General features: G+C 38.4%; 1 protein-coding gene and 1 long non-coding RNA gene across 2 annotated transcripts in view; both read right to left on the minus strand.

The window, feature by feature from the left end:
• Positions 1-18,560, minus strand: part of LOC135415034 (uncharacterized) — a 621,260-nt gene extending 602,700 nt beyond the window's left edge. The window contains exon 1 of the long non-coding RNA XR_010430944.1: positions 18,355-18,560. This is a non-coding gene — a long non-coding RNA (uncharacterized LOC135415034). The remainder of the gene's footprint in view (positions 1-18,354) is intronic.
• The window catches only part of CELF2 (CUGBP Elav-like family member 2), a 558,920-nt gene that overhangs the window by 428,157 nt on the left and 106,675 nt on the right, over positions 1-24,088 (minus strand). The gene's annotated exons all lie outside the window — the stretch shown is intronic.

Below are 24,088 nucleotides of genomic sequence, written 5' to 3' on the forward strand. Positions count from 1 at the left end.
AAATTATCTGTGTGCTTAAAAGGAGAAGAAAAATCATTGTGAAGTACCGGTTTAGTTTCAAAATTTTGGCACAAAAACTTTAGTCAAAGCCTGCAAACAGCAGCTCCAAGATATATTTATATGCATATATATATATGTATATATATATATATGTAAAAGAAATCATGTGTATAGCCTACATGGTTACTATTTCGTGTTTAGGGATAGAATGCTTTCAACTTCCCACTTATTTTGTTGTCAATTAACACAGATAAATTATAGTAACTACAAGTAGACACATAACTGATATTGTAATAGTTGTCTACATTTGAGTCTGGCCTAGGCTAGCCTCATTCCTTTTAAATAGAAGCTTTATTTTACATCTTTATCACGTGAAATATAACAGTTTTCAAACGGAGTGATTTTTATTAGATTTTTCCCTTGTGGTCTTTGAGACACTACAAAACACTTAAAAATCAGATCCAACCGAGTGTCCTTAACAGATTAATGTTCCAGATCTTCTACTGGAAGTGTTCAAGGCCAGGTTGGATGGGGATTTGAGCAACCTGGTCTAGTAGAAGGTGACCCTGCCTGTGGCGTTGGGGGTTGGCAGTAGATGATCTCTGACGTTCTTTTGAACAAAAAACATTCCATGATTCTGTGAACTGTCCCATCTCCCATGATGACAGTACTTTGTTTGTTTGCCTTGCATTAATTGGTGCATTCCGTGCATCTAAATTAAATTTCTAGAAAAACAATCCTTTTAGATGAAAGGCATCAATTCCTTACACAACCAGAACAAAAGTAGCACCACTACCTGTGAAAGGCTGTTTCATGCTGGAGCTGTGGCTTTGCACATTAAGCTGCCACGCTCTCAGCAGCTCCAGCTTTGCAGCAGTGTGCCTCTGCAGCAGGGACACCTTGATTTTCCCAGCTAGGGAAGAAATAGCAATGAAGAAATCTGCCGCTTCCTATGGGAGGGAAACTTTGTCAGCAGATGAAAAACAGTGACAGGAACTGCAGAAATCAACACCCAGATGAAAAGGAAGTTGGCTGTGTCAGCATCCGGACACACCAAACCCTTTCAGTCTGTAGGTACTTTGCTAATGAGTAACGCGGAGCACGATGCTTGAAGCAGAGTGTGAGCGGAAATCACAGCACATATCCACACCTGCAGCCTGCAAAGGAAATTGTCCTGGTATTTCTACCTTTTCAGCTCCACTATTCCTCGGGGAATAGTAGTCAGAAGGTCCCCATTCCCGTAATGCAAAGGATGGGAAACTGCACGTGGGTTGCATATGGGCTCCCCAAATGCATCCACTGCAAGTGGGCTCCCCTCTATATTGCTGCAAAGCCATCCCTCTGGAAGTTAGTAATATTGCATGTAGCCTTCAAGTCCCATGACTATTGCTGTCAAATTTGGGACAGGATCTTGATGTGCAGAGAGTATCTCATAGAATCACTGAATCATAGAATGGTTTGGGTTGGAAGGGATCTTAAAGATCATCCTGTTCCAACCTCCCTGCCCTGGGCAGGGACACCTTCCTCTAGACCAGGTTGCTCAGAGCCCCATCCAACCTGGCCTTGAAGACTTCCAGGGACGAGACATCCACAGCTTCACCCGTTCCAGTGCCTCACTGCTTCCACAGGAAAGAATTTATTTCTAATACCTCACCTAAATCTAACTTCTTTCCATTTAAAGCCATTACTTGCCCATCTCCTGAGCTGGGCATGCCTCCCTGACCCATCCAGCTGCCTCCTAGGCTGAATCCACATGGAAGAGCTGAAGAAGATGTGAGGGCATGGTGGTGCTCTGCTTCCATCAGCTTTTACTTAAATGTTACCCAATGCTTTTTCATCGTGTTTTCCTCCTGTTTACTGTTCATTGAAACATACAATCAATTTGTTCTCTACAGATAAAGGTGCTCATTTATTAAATGAATTGAATTGCTTAATTTAAGAGTAAATTGAAATGATGTCTTCAACATCAAGATGGATTTATACTCGTAGGAGATGCTAGGGGAACCTAGGATTACTCCTTCTAATACTGAAATCCCTGTAGATGTCAGGTCTCCTGCTCAAAATATGGATATACTTTTATTCCTCATACATATTGTATATATCTGCAGCTATCTAAATCCTTGGATGTCTCTTGAATTAAACAGTCATTTTGCATTATAATTCATGTACATTATACTTCTTATTTGCTGTGAAAACCAAACTCTCAAACCACTGTGAGATTCCTGCCTACCAGGGTATCAATGTTTTCTACATATCCCAGTGGAATAAGCTGCAAAATATTCCACCGTCTTCCAAATGAATAGGTTGAAGCACATGATAAATTATATATTTACCTGCATATCCATAAGCTAGAAAGACACCATGGCCTGAATTCTATCAGTGGGTGCTGTACAACTCATAATGAAAACTAGTTACAGGCCTGCTGAAAAGGGACAAAGACTTAAAAGTGATTTTCTAGGGCGATTTATTCATAAGTTGAAAACACTCTTTCATCAAAACTAGTCAGATACATTCTTACACTCTTCTGTCTTCCTAATCCATCAGTTCTTCCTCTAATAATTCCTGCTGATTTTATGAAGAGCTTTCCAGCACTTTCTTGGTATTGTGCAGCCTAGGAGGGAGAGAACTTCTCCACACTGCAATGTTTGCACAGCCCGCTTGCTGCAATCCAGTCTTGTTTACGTATTCAATGTGAAGTTTAGCACTCAAACAGTCTGAAATAAAGTGGCAAGACTATATGCAGGATCCTGCAGATGCTTAGACATGTGGAAGCTTTGAAGATTCACTTTGATCAACACTTTAATACTAATGCCCATAAAAGAAATACTTCCAGCATCTGGATTAAGTAACTTCATACACCAGAGGAGGGAATGGTTACAGCCTTTACAGATTATGCTCTATGAAGCTAATGTAGATATTAAGAAGTATTTATGGATTTTATTTTCATAGATGGTAGATATTACTGAGTTATGACTTGGCAGGCACAGTCTGATTTTGGCATTTTTATTTTCTGTACCACAATTTACATTTGCAGAGTGCCTAAGGTCTGAGACTGAGACCTTAATAACTCAGGGAAAAATCCATGTGAAATGAACGAAAGCCATAAAAAGTATTGTAAGAGTGAGATAGATCACTAATGATATAAAATCCTGTCTAAGTAGCAAAAGATAACTTCAAAGCACTGCAGAAACTTATTTTGAAAGGCAATGTTTTGTATGTTTGGCTACAATTTTTGGGAGTGATGTCCTTTTTGATAAATTTCCTCACCATAATTTCATTATGTTCCACTTTCCTTCTACCTCTCCAGCATGGATAAAGGAAGATTAGGTTTTTCACCCCTCAAAATTAGTGGAATAATAACACCCAGAGTGGGACAACAGCATGTTTTGCTATTTGCAACATCTCCAGTTACAGAGTGGAGAATTTATTTTCACGAGGCATGAAAATTCATCAGTGTACAGTATTGAATATTTTAGGATAAGAATAAATAAATACAAAATATTTAATCACTCTTAATATTTAAGCCAAAAATTATTATCTGAATATTGTATTTGTGCTTACATTTCTATATACATCTTGCATAGAAGTCCCAAGCCATGAATTGGCATGAGTTTAATGTTGTTTAGGGTGTGGCTTGCCAGTTATCTGGGATGCTGAAGACTACAAATGGGAACAGTCCATCTCTTCCTCCCATCACCCACCCAACTGGTGTGTTCCCACCGCTGATCTGGTAAGCAAGTTCAGGGGATGAATTTTAAACCAAACTGACCTGAAACAGAGTTTTACCTTGAATTCCCTCTCCAAACAAACTCTAGTCAATGAAGAGAAAGGGGATTTACTTGTGACAAGACAAGACAAAATGACCTCAAGCTGCACCAGGGGAGGTTCAGGTTGGACATCAGGAAAATCTTCTTCACTGAAAGGGTTGTCAAGCATTGGAAAGGGTGGCCCACAGAAATGGTGGAGTCACCATCCCTGGAAGTGTTCAAGAAATGACTCAATGCGACACTAAGTGCTGTTCAGTCAAAGGTTGGACTTGATGATCTTGGAGATCTTTTCCAACCTTAATGAATCTACAGTTCTGTGAATACATGATGAAAGAAGAATGATCCCTTTTGGTAGCAGCCCAGCTTAATTATTATATCAAGTCACACTAAAAGTTAGCAGTGGGCAAATACGTTGATTGGCTCTTAGCTGTGTAACACAGCAGTTTTAGCTAAGACACAGAAATATACTCAAAGGCACAGGTTCCAGTGATATGTATGAATGTAGGAGGGACATGACTTCCATTACTGTTAATTTAAAAATACAAACCAAAATAGTTTTCAATTTTGTCTCTGCTATTTGATTCAAAATCATGATAACCTGTCAAAAAACTGAAACCAGTCCTTTCCTCTCCTGTATCTCAGCCACATAAACAAAATGGGAGGCAAAGAAATTTGTCTCATCATTTTAGCTGTTAAAATATTTGGTGTTTCTTAAAAGGTTATTGCCTCGGCTTCCTCTGTAGTCAGTGGAGAGAGATAAACAACTTCAGAAGAAAATAATTCCATCTATATCAGGCATGTGATCAGCTGTCCCTGCAGAAAGCTTAGATTGCTCGTTTACTCCCCGTAGTAACTTCTGGATGGTTGAAGTCACAGTAAACGAATCCGAACTGAGTGGCTGTACAGGGGAGTTAATGAAGGTGTGTAAGCACAAAGCTCTGACAAATGCTCAGAGAAATACTGAAAGATTAAAGAGGGAGGTTTAAAAAATACATTAATCCTTCAGTTACGGGAGTCTAAGGTGTTATATGTAGCAAAAGCCGGGAGAAATGTAAGAAATGTTTTATCAACTTGACGGTGCATTTTAACAAGCTGGTATCATCTGCAGATCATCAGTGTTGACGATGTTCCAAAAGGCATTTTCAGTTCTGTATTTATTTTTTTTTTTGCACTAAACAATTTTTTTTTAAAAACTATAACAAAAATTAAATTAGAAAATATCTTGTAAAGAATTAAACCATCTGCTATTTAGAGTAGGAAAGTTCAACCAATTGTAAACTAAGATAAAGGTAATTATACTGGAAATAGGATATTTAAATTCTGATCAAGCTTCTTATAAACTTCATGTTTTCTGTATCTTTTCTTTCTGACAGGCAGAAGCACCATTATCCTTTGAGGACTGATGCAGAATAAGAATTCTATTATGCATTATATTTAAGCAAAGAAATATAATTATTTGGAGTACTTTTAGACCTAGAGCACAAATAGCATAGATGTTATCTCACCTAGGTTTTTATAAAAAAAAAACAAACCACCAATTTTTCGTCTCTACTAGCAAGAATTACTCATTTTAAGAATCACTATACAGTTGGATAAAAATAAGACTATCTTGCTGATATAGATGATGCCTGGAAAGGAAACCATCATGATACAAAGCATAGATTTTGAACAAGTTTCATCAGTTTCAATGAAATAAGGGAATGAGAAGCAATGACTGAGGCTGAGAAAATGCTGTTGCTTGCTTAGAAAGTAAATGTTCTGCCTGCAATTATGAAGAAGGACAAAGGTTTTTAGTATCCACTCTGACATGCTCAGTTAGATGGAAAGTGATCAAAGGCACAACAATAACTGAATCAAACACAGTGACTAACTAATGAACTGTGCTGGTCCAGAAGCCAAAATATCCTTAGGGAAAAAAGTCAACATTTAATTATAAATTAATATATCATGCTGGTTGGATGTGGTGGTGATTCGCAGTTAAGATTCTGATGCTCAAATTTCTCTCCTCATTTACACTCAACGGTATCCTACCACCCGCAGCCACTCAACCTCAGGAGTTGTCTTCTCAGCTCTTCCAGGCTTAGCGGGATGTATGGGATGTGCTGCTTGGTGACTGTGTGCACGACAGCCTTCTCTGTAAGACAAAGCACCAGAGTGGATGAATTTACCAGGCAGTCTGTTTCTCTGTGTCAAGCCTGAGGTAATGTCTATGTTATCAGAAGACAAGAGGCTGCTGAAAATGTCTTTAATAGGGAAGTGGAATGAAAAGTTGGCAACGTGTGGCTCTTAAAAATCTGCATCATTTAGTATGGAATACTGTATCTATATTAGATCCAGGATCCTGGCTGATTTCCAAAAGGATAATTAGATTCCTACTACCGAGACATAAGTTGCCTTCACTTCCCATCCTTAATGGTGTGGTTTGAGCAGCTCCCATGGTTTACTCTGAGTCAGTGGATGAAAAAGATTCCTTAAATATATAACCCTTGCTGACATGTTTCTGTGAAGATGCCTCACAGTTTCTTGATCCCATCTAATTTTAAGGCACTATTGGTTATCATAGTGTCATATAGGTATGAAAATCCTACCTGCATATGTCCCTGGATCTACCTACACGTAAACTCACATGCAGTTAATTATAGATAATGCTTTGGCACTGTGGTTCTGCAGCACGATGTCCATTAAGGATGGTGACAGGTATTTCTGTGAGTGTAGGACTTAGAAGGGAAAGGATTTGGAAAGAAAAAACTGTTAAGATCTAAGTTACCAACTATTACATGGCAATTTTACACCATCAAAGAAGTGGTTTTCACTTACTATGGCAGTGATGGGTCCTTCCAGACATATGTGTGTTAGTATAAACATGACCTGAGCAAAACCTTGTTGAAATTAGACAAGTGGCCTATTTTTTAAGTTTGGTTCCAATCAGATTAGAAAAATAAGCAAAATTAATAAAAAGAATATCTGGAGTGTTAGGACCTTCTTAGCAGAAGAATACAGAATCAGCAACAGACATATGTGGAAAGTGCCCTATTTAGAGACTTGAATTACTAAATTTAATGTCTGTAAAAGCACATGGGCCAACTCAGTTTGTTCCTGTTTCAAAACTCAGAAATGTACTGTGCTGCTCACCCTATGTACAGAGGGCAAGCCTTGCCCCAGGAAGAGTCTTTCCTGTGTAGCAACACTCAGTATCACAGAAGATATTTCTTTGCTGTGTCTAGTTATTGCACTAGACGTAGATCAACAGAGATGATTCTGTGTAGAGTCACCTAAAGAAACAGCAGAGAGGGAAACCTTTGGACTTCTAGGCTCTTTTCTAAACTTTTTCATAGATAGGTGCTACTTGCTGTCTGTCACCTCCTGATTGTGTCTCAGAAAAGTTTATGCAAAGCTCTATCCTACATCTCCACTGGGCTCAAACAAAAGGCAACTCAGGAGGAGGGACAGTGTTCTTGCTAAGATATCTGTCCCAATACTCAGCCTGCCTGTGGCAGTCCCATTGCATCTCATCAGCTGCATTTTTCTACACTGAAAGGTCATTGTTAATTACAGAGCAGAGCCCTGTAATTTTTCATCCAGGAATTAAAAAAATAATAATTGCTAAATATCACTTGGGAGGAAAAAGGGGAAGATTGAGTACATAAAGCCCATGCTTAAGAAACAGACCATATTTATTAAAGGAAATAATTCTGTGAAGTTATAACTGTATATAAAACCAGTGAAAACTTAAATGCTAGGTCTGACATGAATTGGTTTCCATCATAAATTCAGAGGGAAGAAAACCCATGAAATGTCCTATCTTCTGCCAAAGACAATTTTTAGATCTGGGTTTAAGAGAGAGCATTTTTACCATATGAGTCCTTGAAGAGCTGGTGGATCACTGAGTTGAAGGTATTTGAACATCTGTAATCATCTGGAATGCCTATTTTTTAGACAATTTAAGGATCCTATGTGAATTACTGAATTTCCCATACATGCATTATCTGCACAATAGAACCTCATTTTCAGGCTTAAGTTTCACTAAGGTTTTATAGGTTGCTTTTGCACAGCATTTGTAATGTGTATAGTTTGTTTCCCAACAGCATAGCTGGAGCTCTCATCTGTATCTCTGTTTCTGTTATACCACTTTTTTTTTTTCTTCTGAAATACGCCACGTTAACTTGCTTGTGTCCAACTGGAATGTCACCACGAACCTCACTTTCTGATTTGCCATTTTGTTACTATTTTTTTCCTTGCTGCATTCCCATGGATCCTGATGGAACCATTCCCTTCACTTTCACAGCTCTACATCACCTGCAGCCTTGCTTGTCTATCATCTCTCTCTTTCATGGAGCGGAATCTTGTTTCTGGTTACATAATGATTACACCTTCATCTTCTCTGCCCACATGTATGTATCCTCTTCTGCCCTCCCACCTTCACTGCCATACAAGTTTTAGAGCAAATTCACATAAATACAATTACCTTATTTTTCCTCCTTAAAAGTCAACTCTAACATATTTACAAAAAGCTTGTCACATGCTAACACAGCTGTTCAGCATGTTGACCAATACAGCCTCATTATTTTTCCATATTCCACTACATTTTTTTTAAAATGCATATTTCCTTGGTGGCATCAAGTGTCTTTTTGTTCTCTTTGTGATTTGCTTTGTACAGCAAGCAGCCTACTTTAAATGTTCTATTTGTTTTAACTTTCTGATGACTTTTACCTTCAAGTTCAGATAAAATACAGCAGAAAAGAAAATTGTTAGTTCTGGTTTAGGGCTGTCAGGGAGGACTCCTCCATTTGTATCACTATGTACTCAAATAGGACACCCATGAGTAAAGAGTTAGATATAATGCAGTGGAATCAGTCTGACCAGAATATCTAGTTACAAAATAGGAAATAGTCCACTGGGCCACCAAATCCAATCTGCTCATCATAGGTACCCACACCATATAATCCCTCTCAAAAACTATTTAATGCCCCTTCTTAAAACCAACTAGATTCCCCATTTCCTTTATTATTCTTTCAGGAAGACTGTTTCAGAACCTTACTCACCAGAGGATTAGAAAACTTTATCTAATTTCCAGCCTAAATTTATTCATGGGCAATTTATAACTATTTGTTCTTGGACCAACATTGTTCTTCAGTTTAAGCAGTTTTTCTCCCTGGTGTTTACCCACCTGATAAGTTTATAGAGAGCAATCACATCCTGTCTTCCTCTATGTTTTGCAAGGCTAAACAAGCCAAACTCTCTCTGCGTTCTTCTGCAAGGAAACTGCTCCTGTGCTCATCCTATGAGCCTGCTGATGTCTGTTCATGTTTGGGAGCACATTCCTCATACAGGAGGATCAGAGGTGCATTCTGTTTTCCTAGTGAGGCCTTAACAGTATGGCAGGGATAACAGAAATACTTCTCCTCACATCCTTTTTTTCATAGTTGAATTTAGCTACTTCAAAAATCCTGTTATCTCCCTATAACCTCTCACTGATGCCATTGTTGTTTCACTGTTTTACTCACTTTGTCTCTTTTTAGCTGACCTTCCTCACAGTTTTTTGTTAATTCCACCTTTTTCCAACAGGAATAATGATTTTTCATATATAACCAGAGGAAATAGTTTAGTGAATTTCAAATTCCTCCTAACTAGACAGTTGGCTTGCCACTGATAATACTGTATTTGTATAGCATTTTTTACTTTCCTTTTCCTTCAGAAATTATTGCTATTTTCTACAAAATAAGTTCTCAACTGTGATGTAATTTCAAATTTATTGTTTTACAAAATCTGTTTCTTAATTATAGAATTAATTATAGCTAGTTTCTACATCTATTGTACTTACCAGGCTTACCAGGTTTCTCATGTGTGATTGTACATGTTTGTACTATTGGAGTTGTGTGTTTGTAGTTATAACGAAATGGCCTCTCAGTTGGGGATTTGTTTCTCAACGTTTTCAGCTGCAACTATTAATTTTCAGATCATAATTTCCATTAATCAGTCTTTCTTTGCTTCTGTATTCATCCTCAAGACCTGGCTGGACAGGGGTCTGAGCAACATGGTAATTCTTGTGGTTAATCCTACCCTGAGTGGGAGTTTAGATTAGAGACCCTCTGAAGTCAACAGATGAGAACAAGATAAACCTCTTCTTAAACTCTCAGAGAGTAGAGAATATGTGAAGGCCACCACAAGCATTGGTGACAGTGCCCAGAGATCTGGACTGAAAGGTTCTGAAAAATGTCTGAAAAGACATTTGAAGATGATGTCTTGAAACTCAAACTTTCTTTAGCCTTTTTGAACCTTTCAACTCAAATCTACCACCAAGCAGGATGTCCAGTGGGTGGGATTTATTAGTCCCCAAATCACTTCTCAATCCACAAACCACTTCTTTTATGCTTATGTTAGATTGCTGAAATACTTCTGGGAAATGTGAGAAGCAAACATTAAGTTAGAATGAATTTTTCCACATGAACTTAATTAGGCCCCCAGATACTGAAGAGAAGTTAAAAAAGATGACCCCAGTGATACAGCTGAGTGTGAAGATCATAGAAAAATAGAAGGGTTTGGGTTGAAAGAGACCTTAAAGATCACCTAGTTCCAACCCCACTGCCAAGGGACACCTTCCACTAGATCAGGTTGCTCAAAGCCCCATCTAACGTGACCTTGAACACTTCCAAGGATGGAAGAGAGATGGTGACAAGGCCAGTGGTCACTTACTTCTCCATGCCTGGGATCCAAACAGATCTCAAGGTCTTGGGTATTTTGTGCTAAATAAGAGCTTTTATAAAGGCTTTTGTCAGATTTGTCTGGCAGTTGCTCAAGATGGTCACTTTATGCAAATATAGCACATAATTTCAAACCTTTTTTCCCCTTTTTAACCTGTGCAATGGACAGTGTCAAAATTTGACAAATATTTAATCTGATTCAGTCATAGACAGTGTATCAGGCATAGTCAGAATCAAGGAAAGACCCAAAGATGATTAAAAAGAGCAAAAATCTATCTGCTTTTTATTTATTTTATAGCTCTGCATTACTAAGTCAATACAAGAGGGACCTAATTTCTCCACTAACCTTGTCTAATGAAGATTGAAATTTAATAAACATGTAAGAAAGCTGTATCACCATGAACTAAGAGACTTCAAAATATGACATTTAGTTCATTATTTATTAACCTATCCCCCAGGAACATGACAGAGGGAATGCAGACTATCCATATTAAAAGCTGTTTCATCTCTAAGAGATAATGGAGACCCTATTTCCTTTGCACAAGATTTATATTCTAAAGAGGAAATGAGATCTAAGTTGCAAAATTTATACCGCTCATGATTTCTTTTTTCCCATGGAAGGTAGAAAGAACATTCCCTTATGGACTGAATGTGGTTAGTATCATGGACTTTAAAAGTACATGTTTATAAAAATCAGAATTTCCTATCCAGGAAAAAATTAACAAATGCACATGTGGTAGAACAAAACCAATAGAACAACGTCCCTTTAGACATTAAAATATTTTGCAAAATCCACAGTTTAAAGAATGGAGACTGGACACCTAAATGTGCCAAAACATCTCTGTTTACCAAAACTGAGAGAATAATTGAGCTATAAAAATCACCTCCAGACAGACAAAGAAATTACATCTCATATGCAACATGGCTACTCTTATTTCTCTTCAATGTATTTAACTTTCATTTCCTGGTTTAAAAGAAATTCAAGACCCACCCTGATGAGAATCACAGCTTATGGAGCGTAACCATAAAACAGAATAATTCCTGCTCGTTCTGGGATGACTCAGAATTTAAGTGTGTGACCAGGGTCAAAATCTGGAACACCCAATTAACTTCTGTATCTGTAACACTCTTTTCCAAATTACTGACTCTGTCCTGCAAACTGAGCCCAACTGGCAACCTCTGTGCCTGAAAAACTGCAGGAGTTTTGACAAGGAGAAGAAAAGCATTTGGTGAAGTGCATTAACCTGCAGATAGCAGCTCACACTGCTCAACATTTTTGGAAGAGATTCTGTGGTGCTGCTGAGTAGACCTGGTATCTCAAACAAAATATATTTTGCATCATTAAAATACAACTTCTAAAACATGAACTTGAGTGATTGGAAATGAGTTTATATGTACATATGTGCTGGACTTCCTTCTTGTTACAGGGAACAATCCACAAAATAAAAAACTCATTTCAGTAAACTGCTTTAATTCTATGGTCCATGATTGTACTTGGCTTACTTTTTCTCATTGACAATGAAAATGAGAGAGCAAATTAAAGGTACAATTGTAAGAAAAAGTTACAAAGGCAGGACACGAATTACTTTAATACCTTACCAACTGAGCCACTGGTACTTCACAATTCATGAACAAATTTTCTATTACTACAGAGTCATGCTTTTATTGACTGGTATAAATACACCATTTGTATCTTTTTTCATCCTGCTGTGTTTCTATTTTATTGGAAGTGTCCTGTAACAGGTATAACATCAGCTCAGATTACCAAGAAATCTATAAAATAGCTTCCTGCTACTACCTTTGGTGCAGATTGAAAGAATACATTATGATCCCACTGAGTAAATGATAAAAGCTGTTATTCACAGGCAAACATGATTTATCCTCACCTGTTCAAAATTCTGAATGTACCCACTTTATTATTAAATTATGAAAACATTTCACACACATTGATTAGGGACACAGTTACATTATTAAAGAGAGGCTATTAGGAAGCATGTGTTCCAAATTTAAGTTCTGAGATTTGTGACTCATGGTAGGACCACAAATATTTCATGTAAATGGGAGTGGACAGATACAGCTTCATAAATGTTCCATTGTGGCACCAGAAATACATAATAACATTTTTTTTTATTGATTATAAATTGGAAAATGACATTACCTGGTTCAAATTAAGTTTTCACTCAGTGCAGCTTGTACATTAAATACAGAGAAAATTGTAAAAGAAAATTGGATTTTAAAAAATTATGATTTCTATTTCTTTCAGAAGAGTCTTATTTTTTTTTCCTCTTTTGGTACGGTCTTGGATTATAAGACATCCCTTTTAAGACACCTTTTTCTTAAGACTAGTTACCAGCTCCAGGGATAATTTCTCTGTAGTGTTGCTGAGAATTTGCTCAACATCTAACATAATTAAGAAAAACCATGAAAGGTATGAACACAAATGGAGTCTATTGATCTTAAGACAATATATGATGGCTAAAATTGTGATAAGCACTTAATTTTAAACAAATCTTGCTCTTAATAAAATCAACAGGTGTTGATTTCAAACCTGTGAGGTTTGAAAAACCTCGCCATGGATACCTGTTAGTCACTGCCAGACTTAGCATATTTGTCCCTCTACTCACCAAATACAAGAGATACAATAATGCCATTATGCAGAGAATTGGACTAAACATTTGGATTAAATCTGTGTGATATTGCTCTCAAAGAGGCTCAGAACTGAAGGGTTCGTAGGAAGCATCTATAAGTGTGTGTGCTTGTATATATGTGCACATTTATTTTTTATATTAAAAATGGAAGCATGTGGAAGAATGCTATAGTGAATGCTGAAGCCCTGTGTGCTGAATAATTTATGTCCTCCCTGTCTTCTCCTGGTTCCCTTCACACTAATGACTGGTTTAACGCTGATGTACATCAATTTACAACATAACAATGTAGCTTTGGATTGCTTTCAAGTCCAGATTGCTTTAAAAAGCAATAAGAATACATGGAAGCATAAGAGCTTTGCAACTAGCAGTGACAGGATTCATACCAGGCCTTGGACAAACTCTACATTATTAGTTGTGAATTCTCTCCAGTTTTATTGAAGATATCTTTTTAATATTGCATTAGTTTTGAAGGATAAAATGTGAAAAATATTTTTTGTATTTTCTTTTACATAAGAGCTGCTCAGAAGCCGGCAGTTATATTCGCCTTAACTCCTTGCCTCCTACCTGACTTGTATTTAATATCATCAATCTTTTTTTTTGTTCTAAATGCTGCCAACTTTTAAAATTCTTCCCAGGTACTTAATGTAGATAAAATGATGATGTTTCTAATGCTCAGTGCTAAAACTTTATGAACACCCAAGCTACCTCTCTGTAATCTTCACAGCATTTACCTGTTGAACCCTGTTGACCATTTGCCTCTCCTGCTTTTTTGATGTGAAAACTTCTAAATCCATTTGATGGGAACCCTGGAAGTAACTGCCTCTTTGCAAATGCAAGATAAAAACCTTCTCTAATTCAACCAATAAAAGGCAGAAATATTACTCATCATTTAAAGGTTCATCTTTGTTATATAAAATCCTAACTGAGTTGATTTGTATCAACTGAGATGTATTATATTTACAATGATTTTATGGACCGTAGTAACAATTTATTGTGCCTTTGGTACTGTATGAAGAGAACACTAAAAGTCATACATAATGCTCAGAGTAAACCTTAATCTCTGAAAGTGGCTGGAAATATAATCTTGTTCATTTGATGATAGAGTAAAGTATATAGCTTATAGCTTTTAGGCTCATTTAATTCACTTGGCTTTTAGTAAAGAAGTCTGGTGAGGTGTCACTGCTTCTACAGCAAAAACATAAAAGATATATGTTTCTTCCAGTTTGGTAATGTGAATGCCATGGCAATCCTGCAGAAGACATCTATGAAACAGGTGGTGTAACCGATGCAAGTCTCTGCATCTTTAGCAGTTACATTTTGACTCCATTTAACCTATTTTCTTTTCTTTCAGAAAGACAAATGTCAGATTGCAAGCCTGCTACTGAAAGAAAAAAAAAGGTACACAGGTTTGGACAAGGCACTGCGTGTTGGTTTAAAAAGTGTTCAATTCATTGAGTACATCCTACAACTGAAGAGAAGCTGAAATATCCTCCCCCCTTGCTCCTTTCTGCCGTTGCCATTGTAGTTGTGTGATGCACATCTCAGTTCCTCACACCCCATCCCCTGAGAGCCCAGGACAATAGTCATTAACGTCACTTGAGTTTTTGTTTTGCTTTGCATCACAGAAAGACTCTGAGGGAGGACTGATGGAAGGCACAAGGTATCTGAGTTATTTCATGCAAAGAAAGGCTGAATGGAAGAGAAGACAGACTGTCTCAGAGTAGTGAACTTGCAACTCATACCTAAGGTTGATACTAAGCAGGGTGCTGAACTACAGTATTACCTTGTTATCATTCAGATATTTTTATATGACAGGAAAATTACGCTATTTAGGCTGGGGCAGTGCAGGAGACAATCAAGTTATCATTACTGGTCTCAGATTTTTTTATTATCTTTGGACTTATGTGGGAGATCAAGAATGCTCTTTCTGTGGGCTGAATTATTTACTGTGTGATCATTCTTTCATCATTATCTTCCCTCATGCTAGAGCAGTAGTTTAAATTTCATAGTTTAAAAAACTGTAATACCCTGTTGGCAAGGAAAATTCTTGTCTCAGTTCTACCTAAAAAATTACAGCATGGGTGCAATATTTCACATTCCACAGGGATGACAGTAAGGAGCTCATTGACTTCAAAAGGAGCTTTTGGAGCCAAATATTCAGCCAATGCAAGTCTGGCAGCACACACTTCAATGAAACAAGGCAGTTTATACAAGCTGAGGATCTTGCCTTTCTCAAAAGTGAATCTTTTCAGGATTATGTAACTTGGTAAATCCAGTTTGTTTATTGTCAGTGACAAAACTGAAGTATCTCTACACTACTGTTTCTAAAGATCTGAACAGAGAAGGGTGACTAAGAGCATATTTCTGTACTTGGAGACAGAAATCAGAGGAAATGAAGCATAAGTAAAAAAGACAAGTGGAGTATCCCAGGGGCCAGCAATGTGTTGCAGCTTAATTAATGACCTGGTTAATGGGACAAAGTGCACCCTTAACAAGTTTACAGGTGATACAGAACTGGGAGGAGTGGTGGATACAGCACTTAGTTCTGCTGCCCTTCAGAGAAACCTCATCAGGCCGGAGAAATGGAACAACATGGGCATCATGAAGGCATCAAAGGGAAATACAAAGTCCTGCCCATGGGGAGGAACAATTCCATATACCAATACACGCTGGAGTCCAAATGGTTGGAAAGCAGCTTGGAAAAGAAGGACCCAGGGGTCCTATGGGATTCCAAGTTGACCATGAGCCAATGGTGCACCCTCGTGGCAAGCAAGGCCAATGGCTTCCTCGACTGCAGTGGGCAGAGCATGTCCACAGGTCAAGGGAGGTGATCCTCTCCCTCTTCTCAGCACTGGTGAGGCACTTTTGGAGTTCTGTGCACACCTCCGTTTCCCAGCACAAGACAGACATTGACATAATGGAGCAAGCCCGGCAAAGGACCATTAAGATGCTTAAGGGATTGGAGCACCTCTTAAATGGAGAGAGGCTCAGACACCTGGGGTTGTTCAGCCTGGAGAGAAAAGAAGGCTCAGGTGACAGAGCAGGAAGCCATGAGCCCACACCGAAATACAGGAAATTCTATTTAAACTCTTATGCTGTGAGTGTCATCAAACACTGGAACAGGTTGCCCAGAAAGGTTGTGGAGTCTCCATCCTCAGGGAAAGTCAAAGCATTTCTGGGCATAATCTTGGGCAACCTGCAATGGCTGACTCTGCTTTGAGCAGGGGATTTCATAGAATAATAGAATCCTAGAATGGTTTGGGTTAGAAGGGACCTTGAAGATGATCTAGTTCCAACTCCTCTGCCATGGGCAGGGGCACCTTCCACTAGACCAAGTAGCTCAGAGCCCCATCCAACCTGGCCTTGAACACTTTCAGTTGAACTAGATGGTTTCAAGATCTCTTCCAACTTCAACTATCCAGTGATTCTTCAACACAAAATATTTTAGTGTGAGGAAAATAAGATTTAATTTTATCATCCCAGGTTTATTTCCTTCCTGCCAATGTTTTATTATCTGAAAGATATTTGTACTGCAGAATGTCCAAAGTAAAATCTGCCTGACTCATTACAGGTTTCAAACTCCCATATGCTGAAATATAGCAACATTCCTCTTTAAAAGGATGGAGAAAACACAGACCTGTACAAAATAACTTCTCTAATAGACAACATCAATGAAAATTTTAGAGATGTTAATGAAGTTTAGGATTACAATATCAGTTAATGTATAATTACAAACTGTAGAAAGCAGAAGACTTCATACAAGTTTAATTTTTTAGAAGATGTTTTGCAGCCATAGCAAATTTACTAGATGTATAGTCAAATTTGGTTAGAGTTAGATTAGGCATGCATCTTGATTCTTGGTTAAAATTTTTCAGCTGCTTCCTCTTAAACTTGTATAAGTAATAATAATAAAAAACCCAGTACAAGCTGAAGCCTGCAGCTTATATCCCATTATAAATTGCACTTCAGATTTTCTAAACTAATTGTTATATTTAGAATTAGCAATTAGTGCTGCACAACATTTACCAACAGAATTAACTGTATCACTTGGTATCAAGATGACATTTCAAGCTCAATTACATTTTCATATGTCCCAGACTGGTAGCTTTGATGCATTCTAAGAAAATAAAACCTAGAAATGGGCCAACGGCAAATTGTTGTAAAAAGATTCACAATATGAAATGGCCTTTTCTATTTCTGTTTCGGTCAAAAATGCAATCTTATTTGTTAAAAATGCAATGTTATCAGAACAGTCTGAAATTTTATCACAGGTTGGTGGAAATAGAATGCAAATAGTTACTTTGTAAGAGTTCCAGCATTTGAGAATTGTATTTAGCAACTTCAGAGTTTCCAAGAGTCCTTATTAGCAAGTACATTGGAGCCCTTATTAGCAAGTACATGAACATTACCAGGAGATGCTACCTGGTGTTACATTTTAGTGTGATAGGGTATGAATCTAAGAACTTCAAAAGATGCTTGCAACAAACAGCCAAACCTACAGAGAAACTCACAGCTGGATTTCGTGTTGTGTTTACTTAGCAGAGCCAACCCTTAGGAAGATTTTGCTCTGAAACTGTATAAAGACTAAAATTCAAAGCCACTTACTCCTGATAAACCATTCAGAAGCACAGAGTTGAACTAAATTCACTTGCTTTCAAGGCAGAAGGATGAAAGACCTTGAAGTTGCAATAAGATGAGCCAGTCATACTTTGATGCAATTATATCTACTTGCTTAATAGACTCTCAATGGAAAAGAGCTCTCTACAGTTGCTGTCGAGATATAATCCCATTATTCATCATAGATGTGGCACCACTCTCACCTGTACCCCTTCAAGCTGACTTTTGGGACAAAGCAAAACATAGAGGGAAGCACTTCATGTCAGTTTGGAAAAAGAGTAGAACTGTAGTTCAAAAAAAAAAAAAGGGTATAAAATTCCATTTGTCTTTGAATGAGAAGCTGGAGGCATTTGATAGAATAGTTCAGGTTGGAAGGGACCTCTGGAGATCATCCAGTCCAACCTCCCTGCCAAGGCAGGGTCACCTGGAGCAGGTGACACAGGTGGGTTTGGAATGTCTCCACAGAGAGAGACTCTACAACCTCCCTGGACAGCCTGTTCCAGTGCTCTGCCACCCTCAATGTGAAAAGTTCTTCCTCATGTTGAGGTGGAATTTATTGTGTTTTAGTTTATGGCCATTGCTCCTTGTCCTGTCTGGACACCACTGAAATGAGTCTGGCACCATCCTCCTGGCACCTGCCTTGGAGATATTTATGTGTATTGATGAGATCCCCTCTCAGTGTTCTCCAGACTAAACAGGCCCAGCTCCCTCAGTGTCTCCTCATCAGAGAGATGCTCCAGACCCCTCATCATCTTTGTGGCCTCTGCTGGACCCTCTCCAGTAGCTCCTTGTCTTTCTTATATTGAAATGCCCAAAACTGTACACAGCACTCCAGATGAGGCCTCACTAGGGCCCAGTAGAGGGACATGATCACCTGCCTTGACCTGCTGGCCACATTCCTCCCAGTGTACCCCAGGATACCATTGGCCCTTCTGGCTGCAAGGGCACCCTGCTGGTTTATGGTCAGCTTGTCATCCACTAAGACTCTCACGTCCTTCTCTGCAGAACTGATCTCAAGCAGCTCAGCTCTCCACCTGCACTGTTACTTGGTGTTATTCCTGCCCCGGTGCAGGACACTGCACTTGGTCTTGTTGAACCTCATTAGGTTTCTCTATGCCCAATCCTCCAGCCTATCCAAGTCCCGAATGCTGAATGGCAGCAGAGCCTTCGGGTGCATCAGCCATGGCCCCTGATTCCATACCATCAGCAAACTTGATGAAGTTCTATCCTTTCATCCAGGTCATTGATAAAAAAGTTGAATAGGAGTGGACCCAATATTGATCCCTGAGGAATGCCACCGCCTACAGGCCTCCAACTGGATTCTGCTCTGCTGATCACAACACTCCGAGCTCTGCCATTCTGCCAGTTCTTGGCCCACCTCACTGTCCATTCATCTAAGCTACACTGCCTGAGTTTACCTACAAGGATATTGTGGGAAACAGTGTCAAAAGCCTTGCTGAAGTCAAGGTGGAAACATGCACTGCTCTCCCCTCATCGACCCATCCTGCCATGCCATCATAGAACATACTAGATTGGTCAAGCATGATTTCCCCTCAGTGAATGCATGCTGACTACTCCTGACAACCTTCTTTTACATGCTTGGTGATGATCTCCACAATGACCTATTCCATCACCTTTTCAGGGATGGAGGAGAGGCTGACCGGCTGGGAGTTTCCAAGGTCTTCCTTCTCATCCTTTTTGAAGACGAGTAACATTTCCCCTCCCTCCAGTTGTTTGGCACCTCTCTCGTTCTGCATGATTTTTCAATGATGGAGAGTGGCACAGCAACAACATCTGCCAGCTCCCTCAGCACCCAGTGGTGAATCCCATCAAGGCCCATGGATTTATGGGTGTTAAATCTGTCTAGCCAATCTCTAACCCAACCCTCTAAGACCAATGGGAAGTCTTTCTTTCTCCAGCTTTCTTCTCTTACCTCTGAGGATGGAGATTACTGAGGGCCGACAAAATTTTCATTCTAAACTCTTTCAAGGTAAAGGACAAATCTTGTCCTAAGACTTGTTTATGCTTCCTTTTCATCTTCTACCATCCTTCTCCCGCTCTTGGTTGTATCAGGATGGTCCCAATGCCTGTGCCTCTAAACCTGTCACTCTTCAAAACCTCCACTTTCCTCAACTCCAGATCACTATTGAAAAAGAAATCTCTGCCTTCAAAGCTTTGAAATTCTCTTCCAGATCCTTTGCTGATTTTAAAAATCTATTCTCTCAAAATGAAAAGAAACCGTATGACCTTATGGATAACATCTTTTCACTTTTTCCCCATATATTTGTTCTTTTACCTATGACCTAGAACTTTTCCAGGATATGAACTTGGAGTACATTTTCAAAAAGAGGGATGGGATGCAGCTTCCTAACATTCAATAACTTAAAAGTACCCAAATGTGAGCACTCCAAAGCATAATCAACCTGTTCAGGTTCTGAGACCCTGAAACACTGATAGTACTTCACATATGACATGCTATTTTCATATTAAAGGTTTATTCAGGAGAAACACTCTCTACAATGTGTTCAAAATTTATTTCCTTTTTTTTTTTTTTGCCACTGCCTAACACAAGCTTTCTCTCCTGTATTAAAATAGCAAATGAATGACGCATGCAATACAATAAAAACCTCATTTTCTGTTATTCTGAAATGTCTTCTGAAGCATTATTGAGTTACATCTGGTTCTGTTCAACCCTTTTTAACTTGACAAGATGAAGAAGCTTGGCATAAAAACCTTTGGAATGTTATGTGATCTAACTTCAGGTGTCTACAGCGTCAGTATCTAAACTGTAGCTAATTTTCTGTAGCCCAACTTTGTGGTTACAGGGAAAAATAGACATCATTAGAATGCAGCTCATCTGTAGCAGTACATTACAGGAGATGAATCATGCCCTGCAAACAACTATATATACTTTTTTTTTTTTTTTGAATGTAGAGAGAACTGAGGGTAATTGTCCCAAGAAGCCTACAATTAGTCTGACAAATCCCTCCAGAAAATGTTAAAAGAATGGTCTTACCTAAGAGAAAAATGGTTTCAAAGAGGAAAAGACAAGATCTGTCAGGTGTTGTATCTAGACAGCACTCACAACTATTTGGGGAGCAAAATGCAAATGGGAAGTTGCAATTTTTGAAGGTCATCAGAGGTCTACTTTATGTATTTTCCTGAACTTCGAAGTAGTTACCAAAATTAGTGGTTTAATCTCTTAGAATCATTACACAGATAAAGAAGAGAAACAGGCTGTTTCAGAAAGGGATTTTGGCCCAGGACTTTGCCATAAAACCCTTCTCTGTTGAATGTATGAGGGATATTTTGGCATAACTTGGCAATTGGTTCAAATTAGATGTCTTATCTGTGGACCCGAGCCCCACCTCTAAAGTGTGTGGTGCAAACACCCCACAGGTTTTGCCATGAGTAGAGGCTGTTATTACTAGGATTTTTCCATCTGGGAATCATATACATATTCATAGTCTTATTTTAGTCTCTTGGAGTGTGAACTATGCTTTGCCAAAGTCAGGCTGTCTAGGAGAAGGCATCTGAGTCTCTCCATGCTGCACAATGCTACAGTTGCCTTCACATACCAGGCTAGTCATTATTATTATTATTATTATTATTATTATTATTATTGATCCTGTATATTTTTCATCCTATAAGGATGAAAATCAGAACTTCTGTGAAGGCCTTGCACACAAAGCACAATACTTCAGCTCTGCCACATAGTAGATGTGATGGAGACAATGGAGAGAATTGGGAGCATTCTGCTATAAGTGTAGGTGAAGCCCAATGAGGCTTGTTGTAAAGCTACTTGCATGCTCTTCTACACAATATACATCAGGATTTTCAGCCTATCATCATGACAAATATTTTATTTGAATACTGAGATTTTGTCAGAATATTTGAAAGACTTCAAAACCGCAAGCAGCAAAGAGTCTAACACATCTGTAGGGAAGATGTGACGGTTAATTACACTCTGAGTATCTTATTTCTACCTCTGAATTTGTCAAGCTTCATATTCCATTGCCTGGATCTTGTTATATATTTTTCTGCTAAATTAAAGAGTCAATGAATATCAGAAATTCTTCCCTCTGCAAGTATTAGACTCTGATCAAGTCGGTTAACTTCCCCTTATTAAGTTAAATAGCTTGAGATTCTCTCTCTTTAATTACTGTGCAAGCTCAGACTTTGCACTAAGCACCTGTTACAGCAATTCAAATCAATGAAAACCCCTGCAAAAATATGAACCCTGCAAAAATATGAACCCCTGCATACTAAGAAAATAAAGCAGAATAAGAAGAAAAGAAATCTTTCCTGACAGTCCATCTTCTCTTTTCTGAAGAGATGAAAGAGAAAAATGTATGTCACACAATAGAAACCACAACAATGACAATAAATGACACGGGGAAGTTTACAGTATACACAAACTAAGGAAAGGAAAGTCAAAATTACAGGTAGACAACACAGAAAAAACAATACGGTTTTCTATTCATGAATATTTTCTTCCCACTTAGGACACAATTCTACACCAATGAGCAAAATTTCCTGAGAACTCTGTTTTTCTTAGAAATAAAATTACAAGATACTGGAAAAAGCAAAAATACAATGTTGATTGAAATCTTAATAAATCAGATTTTTTTCAATCTGGTATCTAATAAATACATTTTAAAAAAATCTGAGAATAATGGGATGATTTAATGTTGATGATACAAGTTTGGTATGCCTTCAATATCTTCTGATGGATAGATAGATGAAGCTTAGGTTGACAAACTTAAAATTAGTGCCCTAACTCTAGTGAAATGGAACATGTCCCTGAGTTATTCAAGCTAGAACAGATAAACAGATGGGAATATGTGGTTACTGTTGTCTTGGTACCATTAGTCATATTTTTCATAGCCTTGGTTTATAAACCAGCAATGTATTTTCTGAAAATCTTAAAATCAGTCCAGATAATTTTTTATCCTCAGTTAAACCACGGCATGGGATGAATATTTGAAGCATGTTTTAAATTGAGTTTCATAAGTGGTTTTTTTCTCAATTTGTGCCCATTGTTGTTGGAATGAATCAAGAAGGAGAGTGCCTGGGTTACTAGGAGATACTGCAAATCAGAGAAAAACAGTTATATCTGAAGAGCACATCAGCACAGGGTGGAAACATCATCTGGAATCTCAGTAGGACGAGGGTTACCAAGTGCAGGTTTTCCAACGGCTGTATCCAGAGTCAACAGAAAGTAGTGGGAATCTTTGGTAAGTCCTGGTTTGGGAGTTTGGCTATTGGAAATGGCCAAACAAGCCTAAAAATCTATATTCATTTAATGTCTTATATCTTACAAACCAGAATTTACAACACAGTTAGTAAGGACAGCAAATGACTCGAAATCCCTCAAAATTCTGAGCCAGTTGAATTTTGGCATTCACGAGCAGCATAGCACTCCTTGACAGAGCTTTTCAGTGGCTTAGTATATGTTTGGATCAATGGCAAAAACCACATTTGAACCTGGGCAGCGTGTTGGCATTATGGTAATGAGCCTCCAGGAGCACCTGGGCAGTGATTTGGCTCATGGAGAGGGATGTTTGGCACTGAGCAGCCTCACATGGCTGACCTCATCTCGACGTGCACGTTACAAGCCACCATCAAATTTGACCGTAACCAAGTGCCAGGGTTCCCGACAAGCTGTTCTGAGGTTGTTCATTTTGAGTCCAAAATGAATGATTTTAGTGTGGCTCATTCCTACAGTGTCACGTATTTTCAAGCCACTAACATGATTTGTAGGAAATTTAAAACTGTACACAGTTGATCAAGTGCACTGGACTTCCTCCACTGTGTCAAGCAGAGTGATTTGTCGAGAGAGAAGATGTTGGACAAGGTTTGAAAGGAAGTTGCTGGTGGTCAGAAGACAGACTTACAGAGTTTCATGGGTTCATTCTGTGTCAGTATTTGATTAAAGTCTTTCCTACATCAAGCACTGATCAGCACAAATTTATCATCTGGATTTAATCATTAACAATATTTTCAAGACTATTTTTTTTTTCCCATCCCCAAGATTCTTTGGCATTCTCCCTGTCTGGGAAGAGCAGCAAGATTAATATGTAATGCGATGCTTGGAACTGCTGTTGGAAAACAATAGGAATCCAGATACTGCACCTAGAAGGTCTTTCTAGATGTTTTGTGACTGAAGAAAACACATAGATGTGTGATTTGCCTTCTATAGAAAAACAAGAGTTTGTTTTGACAGAAGCTTTGAGAACACTGGAGGAAATCTGAGGCACAGTAGACTGACTTAAAAAAAAGGTCAGTATTCACCTAATTGCATTATATTTAACAATGCAAGACAAACTGTCTTCGGCTTAAACTTTATGAAGCT

The sequence above is a fragment of the Pseudopipra pipra genome, chromosome 5 (genome assembly GCF_036250125.1).
Source record: "Pseudopipra pipra isolate bDixPip1 chromosome 5, bDixPip1.hap1, whole genome shotgun sequence".
Classification (NCBI taxonomy): Eukaryota; Metazoa; Chordata; class Aves; order Passeriformes; family Pipridae; genus Pseudopipra; species Pseudopipra pipra.